Genomic DNA, 16075 nt, shown 5'->3' with positions numbered 1-16075 from the left:
CTCTTTTTTTTTCTTTTTTTTTTTTTTTTTTTTTAGAAGAAACAGCCGTAGGGCCGGGCGCGGTGGCTCACGCTTGTAATCCCAGCACTTTGGGAGGCCAAGGCGGGCGGATCACGAGGTCAGGAGATCGAGACCACGGTGAAACCCCGTCTCTACTAAAAATACAAAAAAATTAGCCGGGCGTGGTGGCGGGCGCCTGTAGTCCCAGCTACTCGGAGAGGCTGAGGCAGGAGAATGGCGTGAACCCGGGAGGCGGAGCTTGCAGTGAGCCGAGATTGCGCCACTGCACTCCAGCCTGGGCGACAGAGCGAGACTCCATCTCAAAAAAAAAAAAAAAAAGTTGAGGGGTAAGACTTCAGTGCTTGGATGTAGCAGCTGAATTACCGGCATTATTTTACCCATAGCTTATTTCAATCTCTTGTTGTTGATATTGTTGTTTGCTTGTCGTATTTTTTTTGTCTTTCCAAGCCTTTTGAGGCTGAGGTCTATTAGTCAGCTGATGTCCCAACTATTTAAGACTAACTGTTAAACTGTTAAAGTAACAGTCAGTGTATGAGAAAGTTACCACTGGTAAGGATGAACCAGTTAGGGCTTCTTCAAGTCCTAAGGTCACAACAATCTTTTGACCCTTATCAGTTGGCTTTTCCTGCAATACGGTTTTTGTTGTCACTCCCATAATCTACATCTGGATCATTGTCTTCCTCGTCATACTCATCATAAATTTCCCCATTGATGTCCTCGGACTCTATCTCTTCTTTGATATGTGGTTCCTCTCCTTTCATAAAAGTGCTCTGGATAGCAGGCATCCCAGGCTCTGGGCTGCTGGACACACTTAAGTGCTCCGAGGGCAGGTGAGGGGAGGGCATTCCAACCATAGTGATGGCTCCACAGTACACAACATCAGCAGTGGCAATTGGGATCTGTGCTTGTTGCCCAACATTGAAGTACTGCCGCGTCTCCTGCCACCTGTTGTGCATGATTGCCTTGTATTCACCAATGTGCAGCTTTTTGTCATCCATGAGGCAGGTGCACTTTGGTCTAGGCTTGTACTCATAGTCAGGGTACTTCTCTAGGTGCTGCTTGCCAAGGTGGGCTTGCTCCTCATATATGGCTGTTTTCTAGGTTTGTTATAGCTTTCCAGTGAGATCCCAATATCTTGCTGATGTTGGAGTCATGCATGTCAGGAAAGGCTTGAAGGATCTTTCTCTGCTCATCTTTAGCCCATATCATGAAGGCATTCATTGGACGCTTTATGCGGGGTTCATTGCTACCATGCCCCTTGGATTCCCTATAAACTCTTGACTCTGAGACTCCAGCACTTCCATCAGAATCTCTACTCAGATTGAAATCCATCATCGCATGGCTAAATTATCCTTCTTCATTTTGTTTAACTGCCAGTTGCTGAGTCGGACCCTCTACTGTTGTTTTTTCCTTTTCTGTCCAGCAGTTATTGAGACCCAGCCTATTCACAACAGCCACCTTCCCATAAAGCACCTGTTATTCCCGTCGAAGTTGCTCCTTCATTTGCCGAGCTTCTTGGATTGCCTTGATGACAGCATCATGGTCATTTAAGTAAACTATTGTGCTAACTCTGGCTGAAGGACTAGCAAACGCTGCTGCAACACAGGCTTTTAGGGGGCCTGCCCCACTGTTTATTCTCAGAGCTGGCATATGGGGAGAGGTGGGTGATGTGGGTGATTTGCCATCAGAGGTCTTGGGTTTGGCTGATAGATTCAGTGGCTGTGCCAGTTCATCCTGCATGCACAGCTCCTATGGCACAAATTCGAGTTTCTCTTTATTCAAGTGGGTAGGAGACTGAAGAACAGGAAAATAAAGTTCTAGGAAGATTTGGTGATAAATCTTACTGGTGAGTAAAATAAATCTTACTGGTGGCATTATTTCATGAGATAGCAGGATGCAATGCAAGGTAGAGTTTAGACCTGCATCACCAAATCCTAACAGAATAAATATGTAACAGATGGGAAGCCCATGATAAGAAGCCAAATACTGAGGAAATTAAGAGAAAGAATGGAATTTGGAGGAGTTTTGAACCATGAAGAAAGGGAAGAGCTAGAGACATTTCCTACTAGAATATCAGGTGTATGTTATAGCATTTCATAGAGTCTCTGGATATTTGAGTTCAATAATATGCTTGGAGAAAGTAATGGAACCAACCAATGGAATATTGTATTTATAAAATATTTCTCACACAATCTGTGATTTGGTCAAATTGATTTAGTTACTGTTTTGATGCTGGAGATGATGTGGAGAAATAGGAATGCTTTTACACTGTTGGTGGGTGTGTAAATTAGTTCAACCATTGTGGAAGACAGTCTGGTGATTCCTCAAGGATCTAGAACCAGAAATACCATTTGACCCAGCAATCCCATTACTGGGGATATACCCAAAGGATTATAAATCATTCTACTATAAAGACACATGCACACGTATGTTTATTGCGGCACTGTTGACAATAGCAAAGACTTGGAACCAACCCAAATGCCCATCTATGATAGACTGGAAAAAGAATATGTGGCATATATACACCATGGAATACTATGCAGCCATTAAAAAGGATGAGTTCATGTCCTTCGCAGGGACATGGATGAAACTAAAAACCATCATTCTGAGGAAACTAACACAAGAACAGAAAACCAAACACCGCGCATTCTCACTCATAGGTGGGAGTTGAACAATGAGAACATATTGACACTGGGAGGGGAACATCACATACTGGAGCCTGTCAGGGGGTGGGGGGCTAGGGGAGGGATAACATTAGGAGAAATACCTAATGTAGATGACAGGTTGATGGGTGCAGGAAACCACCATGGCACGTGTATACCTGTGTAACAAACCTGCACGTTCTGCACATGTATCCCAGAACTTAAAGTATAATAAATAAATAAACAAAAAGAAGTATTTACTGTTTCTTATATAACTCTTGAACTTTTCTACTTGTGACTTGGCATTCCATATTTACTGCAATCTGTTAATATTTAAACCCTACCATCTAGAAAAAAGCCTCAATGCAAATATTTAAAATCTACCTTTTTTTCTGAAGATAATCAGGTTGCCCTGATTTGGAAATAACTTATTTTGGCTTTGAACACACATAAAACTTATTTTCCAACTACTGTAATACTTAAAACTTATTTTCCAACTATTGTAATACTTACGAGATAAATATATTACATACAGTTAAAACATGAACACTGTATTATATGTGGGGTAGGTGTTATGTGTGCACGGATCTGCAATAATTCCCCTTCTACTTTGGTAAGTATTTTGAAGGCTCTTTTATCTTTATGAGTTCTCATTATCCTTGTATTTCACGTAATAGGTGCCTAGTAGAAATGGGTTGAATAAATGAATAAAGGAAGAAGTTAGGAATGGAATAAAGAAGAAAAGATTCAATGGCTAGGTAAACAGTGCATCTTTAAGAACACCTAACCCACCTCTGCCAAAGAGTACATCTTTAATAAAAACTAACCCACCTCTGCCAAAGAGTGCATCTTTAATAACAACTAACCCACCTCTGCCATGTGAAATTTCCTTTACATTATCCTTTCCCTTCTTCTGTTGACAATAAATATTAGGTTAAAAAGATAACTGAGGAGAAGATTCTGAGAAGATGGTGGAGTAGGAAACACCGGAGACCTGTCTCTCCACCTGTACGACAACTACACTGGCAGGATCTGCCTGATGTAACATTTTTGGAACTCTAGATTCATTGCACATGCTCAGGGAAAGGTTCAGGCTCAGAAAAAAACCTGAGATCTCCATTTCATACCACAGGCTGATTCTCACCACAGAGACAAATTTTTACAACAACTAATAAATCAAAAAATTTTACAAAATCAAATCAAAATAAAAGAACAAATCCCGGGAAAGGAATTTGATCTCCAGAGTCACCACATTATTAGATTCAAATTTCCAGTTTGCAATGACAAAAACCACAAGGCATACAAAGAAAAAGGAAAATATAACCCATTCAAGGAGAAAATAAAATAAACAAACAAACTTTTCCTTAAAAAAAGACCTAATGGCAGATCTACTAGACAAAGGTTTTAAAACAACTGTATTAACTGTAGTAATGATGCTCAAAGAACTTAATGAAGATGAGAAGAACGTTAAGAAAAAAATATATAAACAAATCAGATTATCAATAAAGAGAAAACATAAGGAGAAACCAAAAAGAAATCCCAAAACTGAAAAGTACAACTGAAATGAAAAATTCAGTACAGAAATTCAAAAGCAGATTTGAGTAGGAAGGTGAAAGAATCACCAAACTTGAGGGTAGGATAATGGAAATTATCAAGTTTGAGGAACACACACAAAAAAAAATTGAAGAAAAGTAAACAGAGCCTAAGAAACTTGTGGGACAAGATAAAACAGACCAATATATACATTGAGGGAATTCCAGAAGAAGAGAAAGAGATAAGGATAGAGAGACTGTTTGAAGAAATAATAACCAAAACCTTCCTAAATTCAACGAAAGACATAAATATAGAAGAAGCTCAAAAAAACTCCAAGTAGGATGACCTCAAAGAGACCCACACTGAGATACATTATAATCAAATTATTGAATGACACAGAATTTTGAAAGCAACAAAACAGAAGTGACTCATCACATACAACTTTTCCTCAGTCAAATTATTGGCATATTTCTCATTATAAATTTTAAAAGCCATGCTATAGACTGAATGTTTGTGTCCTTCCAAAACACATGTGTTGAAGTCCTAATCTCCAAGATGGAATTTGGAAGTGGGTTCTTTGGGAGGTAATTAAATCATGAAGGTGAAGCTCTATTGAATGGGATTAATGGCCTTACAAGAAGAGATATAAATGAGACCATCTCTCTCTGACATGTGAAGACCAAGAAAGCAACTATCTTCAGGCAAGGAAGAGGTCCATCACCAGAACACAACCATGCTAAAACCCAGACATCAGACTAGTGAGAAATAAATGACTGTTTTTTTTAAGCTATCCAACTCATGGTATTTTGACATGGCAGGCCAAGCTAACTAAGACAGAGCAGAAGACAATGGGCGGACATATTCAAAGTGCTAAAAGAAAAAAAGTTTCAACCAAGAATTCTATATCTGGTAAAACTGCCCTTTAAAATATAAAAAGAAATGAAGGCATTCCTAGATAAACAAACACTAGAGAGTAACTTTAAGCCATGTAAATAAATAAAGATCTCAGGAAATGTGTAAGTAATTAAAAATAGCTATAATTGGGGCATTCCAAGATGGCCGAACGGGAACAGCTCTGGTCTGCAACTCCCAGTGTGATTGAAAATCACAGAAGATGGGTGATTTCTGCATTTCCAACTGAGATACCTGGTTCATCTCACTGGGACTGGTTGAACAGTGGGTGCAATCCACAGAGGGTGAGCTGAAGCAGGGCAGGGCTTCGCCTCACCAGGGAAGCGCAAGGAGTTGAGAGATTTCCCCTTCCTAGCCAAAGGAAGCCATGACAGACTGTACCTGGAAAATTGCGACAATCCCGCCCAATTACTGTGCCTTTCCAATGATCTTAGCAACCAGCAGACAAGGTGATTCTCTCCTGTGCCTGGCTGGGCAGCTCCCACACCCATGGAGCCTTGCTCACTGCTAGCGCAGCAGTCTGAGATTGATCTGCGAGATGGCAGCCTGGCTGGGGGAAGGGCGTCAGCCATTGCTGAGGCTTCAGTAGGTAAACAAAGTGGCCAGGAAGCATGGACTGGGTGGAGCCCACCACAGCTCAACAAGGCCTACTGCCTCTAGACTCCACCTCTGTGGGCAAGGCATAGATGAACAAAAGGCAGCAGACAACTTCTGCAGACTTAAACATCCCTATCTGACAGCTCTGAAGAGAGCAGTTGTTCTCCCAGCACAGTGTTTCAGCACTGAGAACGGGCAGACTGCCTCCTCAAGTGGGTCCCTGACCCCCATGTAGCCTAACTGGGAGACATCTCCCAGTAGGGACCAACAGACACCTCATATAGGCAGCTGCCCCTCTGAGACAAAGTTTCCAGAGGAAGGATCAGGCAGCTATATTTGCTGTTCTGCCATATTCACTGTTCTGCACCCTCCGCTGGTGATACCCAGGAAAACAGGATCTGGAGTGGAACTCCAGCAAACTCCAACAGACCTGCAGCTGAGCGACCTAACTGTTAGAAGGAAAACTAACAAACAGAAAGGAATAGCGTCAACATCAACAAAAAAATCATCTACACAAAAACCCCATCTGTAGGTCACCAACATCAAAAACCAAAGGTAGATAAAACCACAAAGATGGGAAGAAAGCAGAGCAGAAAAGTTGAAAATTCTAAAAATCAGAGCACATCTTCTCCTCCAAAGGATTGCAGCTCCTCGCCAGCAATGGAACAAAGCTGGACAGAGAATGACTGTGATGACTTGACAGAAGAAGTAGGCTTCAGAAGGTTGGTAATAACAAATTTCTCTGAGCTAAAGGAGGATGTTCAAACCCATTGCAATGAAGCTAAAAACGTTGACAAAAGATTAGATGAATGGCTAACTAGAATAAACAGTATAAAGAAGACCTTAAATGACCTGATGGAGCTGAAAACTATGGCAGGAGAACTTTGTGACGCATGCACAAGCTTCAATAGCCAATTTGATCAAGTGGAAGAAAGGGTATCAGTGACTGAAGATCAAATTAATGAAATAAAGCAAGAAGATAAGGTGAGAGAAAAATAGTAAAAAGAAACAAACAAAGCCTCCAAGAAATATGGGACTATGTGAAAAGACCAAATCTATGTTTGATTGGTGTACCTGAAAGTAATGGGGAGAATGGAATCAAGTTGGAAAACACTCTTCGGATATTATCCAGGAGAACTTCCCCAAACTAGTAAGGTAGGCCAACATTCAAATTCAGGAAATACAGAAAACACCACAAAGATACTCCTCGAGAAGAGCAACCCCGAGACACATAATTGTCAGATTCACCAAGGTTGAAATGAAGAAAAAAGTGTTAAGGGAAGCCAGAGAGAAAGGTCGAGTTACCCGCAAAGGGAAGCCCATCAGATTGATAGCAGATCTCTCAGCAGAAACCATACAAGCCAGAAGAGAGTGGGGTCCAATATTCAACATTCTAAAGAAAAGTGCTTTCAACCCAGAATTTCATATCCAGCCAAACTAAGCTTCGTAAATGAAGGAGAAATAAAATCCTTTACGGACAAGCAAATGCTGAGAGATTTTGTCACCACTAGGCCTGCCTTACAAGAGCTCCCAAAGGAAGCACAAAACATAGAAACAACCGGTACCACTCACTGGAAAAACAGGCCAAATTGTAAAGACCGTCAATGCTATGAAGAAACTGCATCAATTAACGGGCAAAATAAGCACCAAACATCATAATGACAGGATCAAATTCATGCATAACAATATTAACCTTAAATGTAAATGGGATAAATGCCCCCAATTAAGAGACACAGACTGGCAAATAGGACAAAGAGTCAAGACCCATCAGTGTGCTATATTCAGGAGACCCATCTCACATGCAAAGATGCACATAGGCTCAGAATAAAGGGATAGAAGAAGATCTACCAAGCAAACAGAAAGCAAAAAAAAAGCAGAGGTTGCAATCTTAGTCTTTGATAAAACAGACTTTAAACCAACAAAGATCAAAAGAGACAAAGAAGGCCATTACGTAAAGGTAATGGGATCAATTCAGCAAGAAGAGGTAACTATTGTAAATATATATGCGCCCAAAACAGGAGCAGCCAGATTCATAAAGCAAGTCGTTAGAGACCTACAAAGAGACCTAGTCTCCCACACAATAATAATAGGAGACTTTAACTCCCCACTATCAATATTAGACAAATCAATGAGACAGAAGGTTAACAAGGAGATCCAGGATCTGAACTCAGCTCTGCGACAAGCAGACCTAATAGACATTTACAGAACTCCCCACCCCAAATCAACGGAATATATATTCCTCTCAGCACCACATCGCAGTTATTCTAAAATTGACCACATAATTGGAAGTAAAGCACTCTTAAAAGAACAGAAATCACATCAAACTGTCTCTCAGGCCACAGTGCAATCAAATTAGAACTCAGGATTAAGAAACTCACTCAAAACTGCACAACTATGTGGAAACTGAACAACCTGCTCCTGAATGACTATTGGGTACATAATGAAATGAAGGCAGAAATAAAGATGTTCTTTGAAACTAATGAGAACAAAGACACAACGTACCAGAATCTCTGGGACACATCTAAAGCAGTGTGTAGAGGGAAATTTATAGCACTAAATGCCCACAAAAGAAAGCAGGAAAGATCTAAAATTGACACCCTAACATCACAATTAAAAGAACTAGGGAAGTAAGAGCAAACACATTCAAAAGCTAGCAGAAGGCAAGAAATAACTAAGATGAGAGCAGAACTGAAAGAGATAGAGACACAAAAACCCCTTCAAAAAAATCAATGACTCCAGGAGCTGGTTTTTTGAAAAGATCAACAAAAGTGATAGACTGCTAGCAAGATTAATGAAGAAGAAAAGAGAGAAAACTCAAACAGATGCAATAAAAACTGATAAAGGGGATATCACCACCGATTCCAAAGAAATACAAACTACCATCACAGAATACTATAAACACCTCTATGCAAATAAACTAGAAAATCTAGAAGAAATGGATAAATTCCTGGACACCCTCCCAAGACTAAACCAGGAAGATGTTGAATCTCTGAATAGACCAATAACAGGCTCTGAAATTGACGCAATACTTAATAGCTTACCAACCAAAAAAACTCCAGGACCAGATGGATTCACAGCCAAATTCTACCAGAGGTACAAAGATAAGCTGGTACCATTCCTTCTGAAACTAGTCCAATCAATAGAAAAAGAGGGAATCCTCCCTAACTCATTGTATGAGGCCAGCATCATCCTCATACCAAAGCCTGGCAGAGACAACAAAAAAAGAGAATTTTAGACCAATATCCCTGATGAACATCTATGTGAAAATCTTCAATAAAATACTGGCAAACCAAATCCAGCAGCACATCAAAAAGCTTATCCACCACGATGGAGTCAGCTTCATCCCTGGGAGGCAAGGCTGGTTCAACATATGCAAATCAATAATCGTAATCCATCACATAAAGAGAACCAATGACAAAAACCACATGATTATCTCAATAGATGCAGAAAAGGCCTTCGACAAAATTCAACAGCCCTTCATGCTAAAAATTCTCAATAAACTAGGTATTGATGGAACATATCTCAAAATAATAAGAGCTATTTATGACAAACCCCCAGCCAATAACATACTGAATGGGCAAAAACTGGAAGCATTCCCTTTGAAAACCGGCACAAGACAAGGATGCCCTCTCTCACCACTCCTGTTCAACATAGTGTTGGAAGTTCTAGCCAGGGCAATCAGGCAAGAGAAAGAAAGAAAGGGTATTCAATTAGGAAATGAAGAAGTCAAATTGTCCCTGTTTGCAGACGACATGATTGTATATTTAGAAAACCCCATTGTCTCAGCCCAAAATCTCCTTAAACTGATAAGTAACTTGAGCAAAGTCTCAGGATACAAAATCAATGTGGAAAAATCACAAGCATCCCTGTACATCATTAACAGACAAACAGAGAGCCAAATCATGAGTGAACTCTCATTCACAATTGCTACAAAGAGAATAAAATACCTAGGAATCCAACTTACAAGAGATGAGAAGGACCTCTTCAAGGAGAACTACAAACCACTGCTCAAGGAAATAAAAGAGGACACAAACAAATGGAAAAATATTTCATGCTCATGGATAGGAAGAATTAGTATCATGAAAATGGCCATACATTCCTAGAATAACATACCAATACTTAACCATGAAGAAATAGAGAATCTGAAGAACAGGTAACTGATAAGGAGATTGAATCCATATTCAAAAATCTCCTAACAAAGAAAGGCCTTAGACCTGACTCTTTACCAGTCAAATTTTAGCAAACATTTAAAGAACTAATAACAATTCATCTAAAACATTTCCAAAAATATTGACGAGAAAGAAACACTCCCTAATTCATTCTATAAGACCAGCATTACCCTGGTACCAATGACAGATATCCTTTATGAACATTGATGCAAAAATTGTCAAAAAAATACTTGCAAACTAAATTTGAGAGCACATGAAATGATTATACATCTCATGAGCAAGAGATATATTTTTGGAATGTAAGGATGGTTCATGGATTAATATAAAAATTAATCAGTGTTATATACTACATCAATATAATGAAGGGAAAAAACACAAACAAGTCATCTCAATTGATGCAGAAAAAGCATTTGACAAATTCAATACTTTTACGTAATAAAAACACTCAACAAACCAGGAAAGTAATAAAAGACATATATGTAAAACTTACAGTAAACACTATACTCCATGGTGAAAGACTTAAAACTTTTCTTCCAAAATCAGGAACAAGGCAAGGGTGCCTGCTTTCACCACTTCTATTCAACATAGGACTGGAAATCCTAGCCAGAGAAATTAGTCAAGAAAAATAAATAACAGAATTATCTCTTTTCAAAAATAAAATGATGTTATATATAGAAAACCCTAAAGACAACACACATACACTTACACACACACACACACACACACACCCCCCTGCAGAAGTAGTGTGCTCCTTTATGAGAGATACATTCCAATGCCCCCAGTGGATGCCTGAAAATGTAGATAGTACCTAATTCTACATATATTATATTGTTTCCAATACATACATACCTATGATAAAATTTAATTTATAAATTAGGCACAGTAAGAGATTACCAGCAATAATAACTAGAACAATTATAACAATATAACAATATGCCAACGTCACTACTCTTTCACTAGGGGACCATTTTTTTTTTTTTGAGGCAGAGTCTCACTCTTGTCACCCAGGCTGGAGTGCAGTGGTATAATCTTGGCTCACTGCAACCTCTGCCTCTCGGGTTCAAGTAATTCTCCTGCCTCAGCCTCCCAAGTAATTGGAACTACAGGTGCCTGCCACCATGCCCGGCTAATTTTTGTATTTTTAGTAGAGACTGGGATTCACCATGTTGGCCAGGCTGGTCTCGAACTCCTGGCCTCAAGTGATCCACCTGCCTCAGCGACCAATATTAAATATAATAAGGACTACTAGAACACAAGCACTGCAATACTGTGACTGTTGGTCTGATAACCGTGATGGTACTAAGTGACTAATGAGTGGGTAACACACACAGTGTAAATATGCTGGACAAAAGGATTCTTGTCCCAGGTAGGATGGAGTAGGATGGCACAAGATTTTATCAGGCTATTCAGGCTATTCAGATAGGTGTGCAATTTAAAATTTGTGAAGTTTTCATTTCTAGAATTTTCCATTTAATATTTTTGGACTACAGCTGACCCTAATAACTAAAACTATGGAAAGAAAACCATAAATAAGTGGGGGTTACTGTAATAAACAAATTCAGCAAAGTACAATAGCTGAATATAAAGTCAACACACAAAAATCAGTTGCATTTCTACACACCAACAATGAACCACCCAAAAAAGAAATTGAAAGAACAATTCAATTTATAATTGAACACAAAGAACTAAATGCAGTCACGCACCACATAATTTCTTGGTCAGTGACAGACCTCATAAATAATAATTGGTCCGTAAGATTTTAATATCACATTTTACTCTGCTTTTTACATGTTTCCATATGTTTAGATTCACAAATACTTACCATTGTGGTGCAATTGTCTACAGTATTCAGTACAGTAAAACGTGCTCTACAGATTTGTAGCCTAGGAGCAATAAGCTATAGTGTAGGTATGTAGTAAGCTATACCATCTTGGTTTTTGTGAGTACACTCTGATGTTCACACAACAAAATCACCATCAGAACATGTCCCTGTCATTAAGCAACACATGACTGTATTTAGGAATAAACTTAACCAAAGAGGTGATTGACTTATACAATGAAAACTGTAAAACATTGATGAAGAAATTAAAGAAGATGCAAATAAATGATAAAACATCCACATTTGGGAATGGGAAGACTTAACACTGTTAAGCTGTAAATTGAAAGCAGTCTACAACTCAATGCCATCCTTGTCAAAATCCCAATGTAAAACCTATCCTAAAATTTATGTAAAATCTCAAAAGACCCCAGATAACCAAAACAATCCTGAAGAAGAATCAAGTTGGAGGACTCACACTGCTTCATTTCAAAACTCACTACAAAGCTAAAATTATCAAAACAATGTACTACTGACATAAAGACTGACATATAGACCAATGAAATAGAATAGACAGTCCAGAAATAAACCTTCCCATATATAGTTAAGGATTTCTTCATTATGGAACTAAAGACATAGCCAAAAAAAAAGGAAAAAACAGACAATTCAGACTTCTTAAAAATTTTAAAAACGTGTGCACCAAAAGACCATCAACAGAGTAAAAGGCAACCCACAGATTAGAGGAAGATACTTGTGAATGATATAAATGATAAGGGATTTATCATATCTAGAATACACAGAGAACTCTTAAAACTCAACAACAAAGAAAACTCATTTCAAATATAGGTAGAGGATCTGAACAGACATTTCTCCAAAGAAGATGTACAAATGGCCAGTAAGTACATGAAAAGATGCTCAACTTCACTAATCTTTAGGAAAATGCAAATTCAAATTACGAAGAGGTACCATCTCATGCCTATTAGGATAGTTACTATAACAAAATACAGAAAATAACAAATATTGGTGAGGAAATGGAGAAATTAGAACCCTTGTACACCAGTGTTGGGAATGTACAAACAGCTTCTGTAGAAAATAATATAGTAATTTTCAAAAATAAATTAAAAATAGAATTACCATATAACCCATCAATTTTACTTCTGGCTATACACTCCAGTGAATTGAAATAAGAGTCTCAAAGAGATGATATTTTTATATCCATGTTCATAAGTAGCATTATACACAATTGCTAAAACATGAGAGCAATTTAAGTATTCATCAAGAGATAATAAGCAAAATATGATAGATACATACAATGGAATATTATAGATCTTTAAAAAGGAAGCAAATTCTTGTGACCAGCCTGACCAACATGCTGAAACCCTGTATCTACTAAAAATATAAAAAATTAGCCAGGTATGGTGGTGGGCACCGGTAATCCCAGCTACTCAGGAGGCTGAGGCAGAAGAATCGCTTGAACCTGGGAGGCGGAGGTTGCAGTGAGCTGAGATCGTGCCATTGCACTACAGCCTGGGCAACAAGAGCAAAACTCCGTCTTGAAAAAAAAAAAAAAAAAAAAGGAAGCAAATTCTGACATATGCTACATATGGATGAACCTTGAGGACATTATACTAAATGAAATAAGCCTGACACTAAAAGACAAATACTATGAGATTCCTCTTGTATGAGGCACTTGGAGTAGTCAGAATCATAGAGACAGAGCATAGAGTTGTGTTGTCAGAGGGTGGAGGCAGGAGTGAATGGGGATTTATTTTTTAATGGATATGGTGTTTCAGTTTTACATGAGAAAAAGAGTTCTGTAGATGAATAGTGGTGATTGGCTGCTCAACAATATGAATGTGCTTAATGCTACTGAGTACTAACTAGTAGTAAGTACTAAGTATATCCTACTATGTAATACTACTTAAAAACTACTTAAATACTGTATTCTTAAAAATAATAAAGATAGTAAATTTTGTGTTCTGTATATTTTACTACAATAAAAAAATTGGAAAAAGAAAAGGATAACTTAATTACACAAGCAAGTTTCAAAGATTTTCCTATGGTTGCCCTTTATTATGATTAAAGTTTCTTTTCCAGGAAAAGAACACGACGAAGCAGTTGTGAAGTCACAAAGCCTTAGAACAAAAGGTGATTGCAATTAAAAGTGATAACCGAGGACAAAAAGGAAAGTCCATAAGTCAGTGGAGGCCTATGCATAGATTTTACCCTCTTACCATGAAGGCAAAGTAAGAAACAGAGTCCTAAAACTCATTGCAGGACAGGCCGATGAGTCTCTTTTCCTTTCCACAAATTAGGAACCTAGATTTTCCACTTAGAAACAAAGATACTGACACTATACTCCAGCTGCATTATAGGAATCTTTTTGTCATCTGATCTAGGCACTTCATCACCAGGCATAATGATATTCCTAATGAAAACATCTTATAAGCATTAAATAATTTATACATTAAATTTCAGAAGATTACATGTCTAACTGGCAGACTATCCTAGGCTGCTTCTCTATGTATAGGTAGCACTCTGAGGATATGATATTACTGTCCTGTAATGGGTGGAATGTAATAGAATTAGCTCAAATTACAATGTGTAAGAAATGATCCAGGATAATGGGAATAACAGCTATACTTCGTTACATTTGTAAAAAGATTTTCAATTTATAAAATATGTGTTTTGTGCCCCTGTAAGGCAAGTAGAAGAGGTATTATTAAATTCCATTTTTAATAAAATATTCTGAGGTTTAAGGAAAGGAATGTCCACATTCACAAAGTTAATGAAATCAGGAGCTAAAGATATCTGTAGATGGGTTTCTGGCAAATATGATTTTGATGTCATAGCACAGATACAATTCGAATCAAAATCCAAGCAAGTTATTTAGTAGAATTTGACAAACTGATTGTAAAGTTTATATGGAGAGGAAAAAGAATCACAGTATCTGATTTTAAGACCTACTATAAAGCTACAATAATCAAGGCAGTGCAGTATTGATGAAAGAACAGACAAATATATCAATGGAACAAAATAGCCCAGATAGACCCATAAAACTTAGTCAACTGATCTTTGACGAGATCCTCTGACAAAGGAACAAAGTCAATACAATGGGGCAAAAATGGTCTTTTCAACATATGGTGCTGGCACAACTGGACACCCATCTACAAAAGAAAACCAAATCCAGACACAGATCTTACACCCTTCATAAGAATTAACTCAAAGTGGAACATATACCTAAATGGAAAACACAAGACTATAAAAACTCCTAGAAGATAACATATGAGAAAACCCAGATGACCTTGGGTATTGCAATGACTCATTAGATATAATATTAAAGACACATCCATGAAATATATAATTGGTAATCTGAACTTCAAAAAAATTAAAAACTTTTGCTATGCAAAAGATAATGTAAGAGACTGAGAAGATAAGCCACAGGGTGGGAGAAAATATTTGCAAAAGACACATCTGATAGCAGACTATTACTCTATCTCTCTCTCTATATATATATGTATATATATACATATGTATATATACATGCACATATATACCCTCTATAACTATATATATTCATATATATAGTTTAAACTCAACAACTATATATTTGCTATATTACTACAACAATTACTATACTATACTTACTATAGTTTAAACTATATATCTATGTATAGTTGTTGAGTTTAAACTATAGTAAGTATAGTATAGTAATGGTTGTTTTAGTAATATAGTAAACAAATAACTTGATGTAAAAATGGGCCATTTTGAGTTGATTTTTGTATAAGGTAAGAGATGAGGATCCAGTTTCATCCTTCTACATGTGGCTTGCCAATTATCCCAGCAACATTTGTTGAATATGGTATCCTTTCCCCACTTTATGTTTTTGTATGCTTTGTTCTTCAACAAAGCATACAAAAAACTTTACAGCCAAAAATCAGTTGGCTGTGAGTATTTGGCTTTATTTCTGGGTTCTCTATTCTGTTCCATTGGTCTATGTGTCCATTGTTATACCAGTACCATGCTGTTTTGGCAATGATAGCCTTGTAAGTATAGTTTGAAGCTGCGTAATGTGATGCCTCCTGATTTGTTATTTTTGTTTAGTATTGCTTTGGCTGTGTGGGCTCTGTTTTTGGTTCCATATAAACTTTAGGGTTGTTTTTTCTAGTTCTGTGAAGAACGTTGACAGTATTTTGATGGGAATTGCACTGAATCTGTAGATTGCTTTTGGTAGTATGGTCATTTTCACAATATTGATTCTACCCATCCATGAGCTGAAGATGGATCAAAGACTTAAATCCAAGACCTGAAACCACAAAAATTCTAGAAGATAACATCAGAAAAACACTTCTAGACATTGGTTTGGCAAAGAATTCATGTCCGGG

The 16075-nt window shown here is 37.7% G+C and overlaps 1 pseudogene; it reads right to left on the bottom strand.

Annotated features, from left to right (window-relative positions):
* Positions 1-632: 632 nt before the first annotated feature.
* Positions 633-1761, bottom strand: LOC100583284 (annotated as a pseudogene).
* Between the last annotated feature and the right edge of the window lie 14314 nt (positions 1762-16075).

The sequence above is a fragment of the Nomascus leucogenys genome, chromosome 16, assembly GCF_006542625.1.
Source record: "Nomascus leucogenys isolate Asia chromosome 16, Asia_NLE_v1, whole genome shotgun sequence".
Lineage (NCBI taxonomy): Eukaryota > Metazoa > Chordata > Mammalia > Primates > Hylobatidae > Nomascus > Nomascus leucogenys.
The sequence above is the reverse complement of the archived record's forward strand: the minus strand, read 5'-3'. Positions and strand labels throughout refer to the sequence as shown.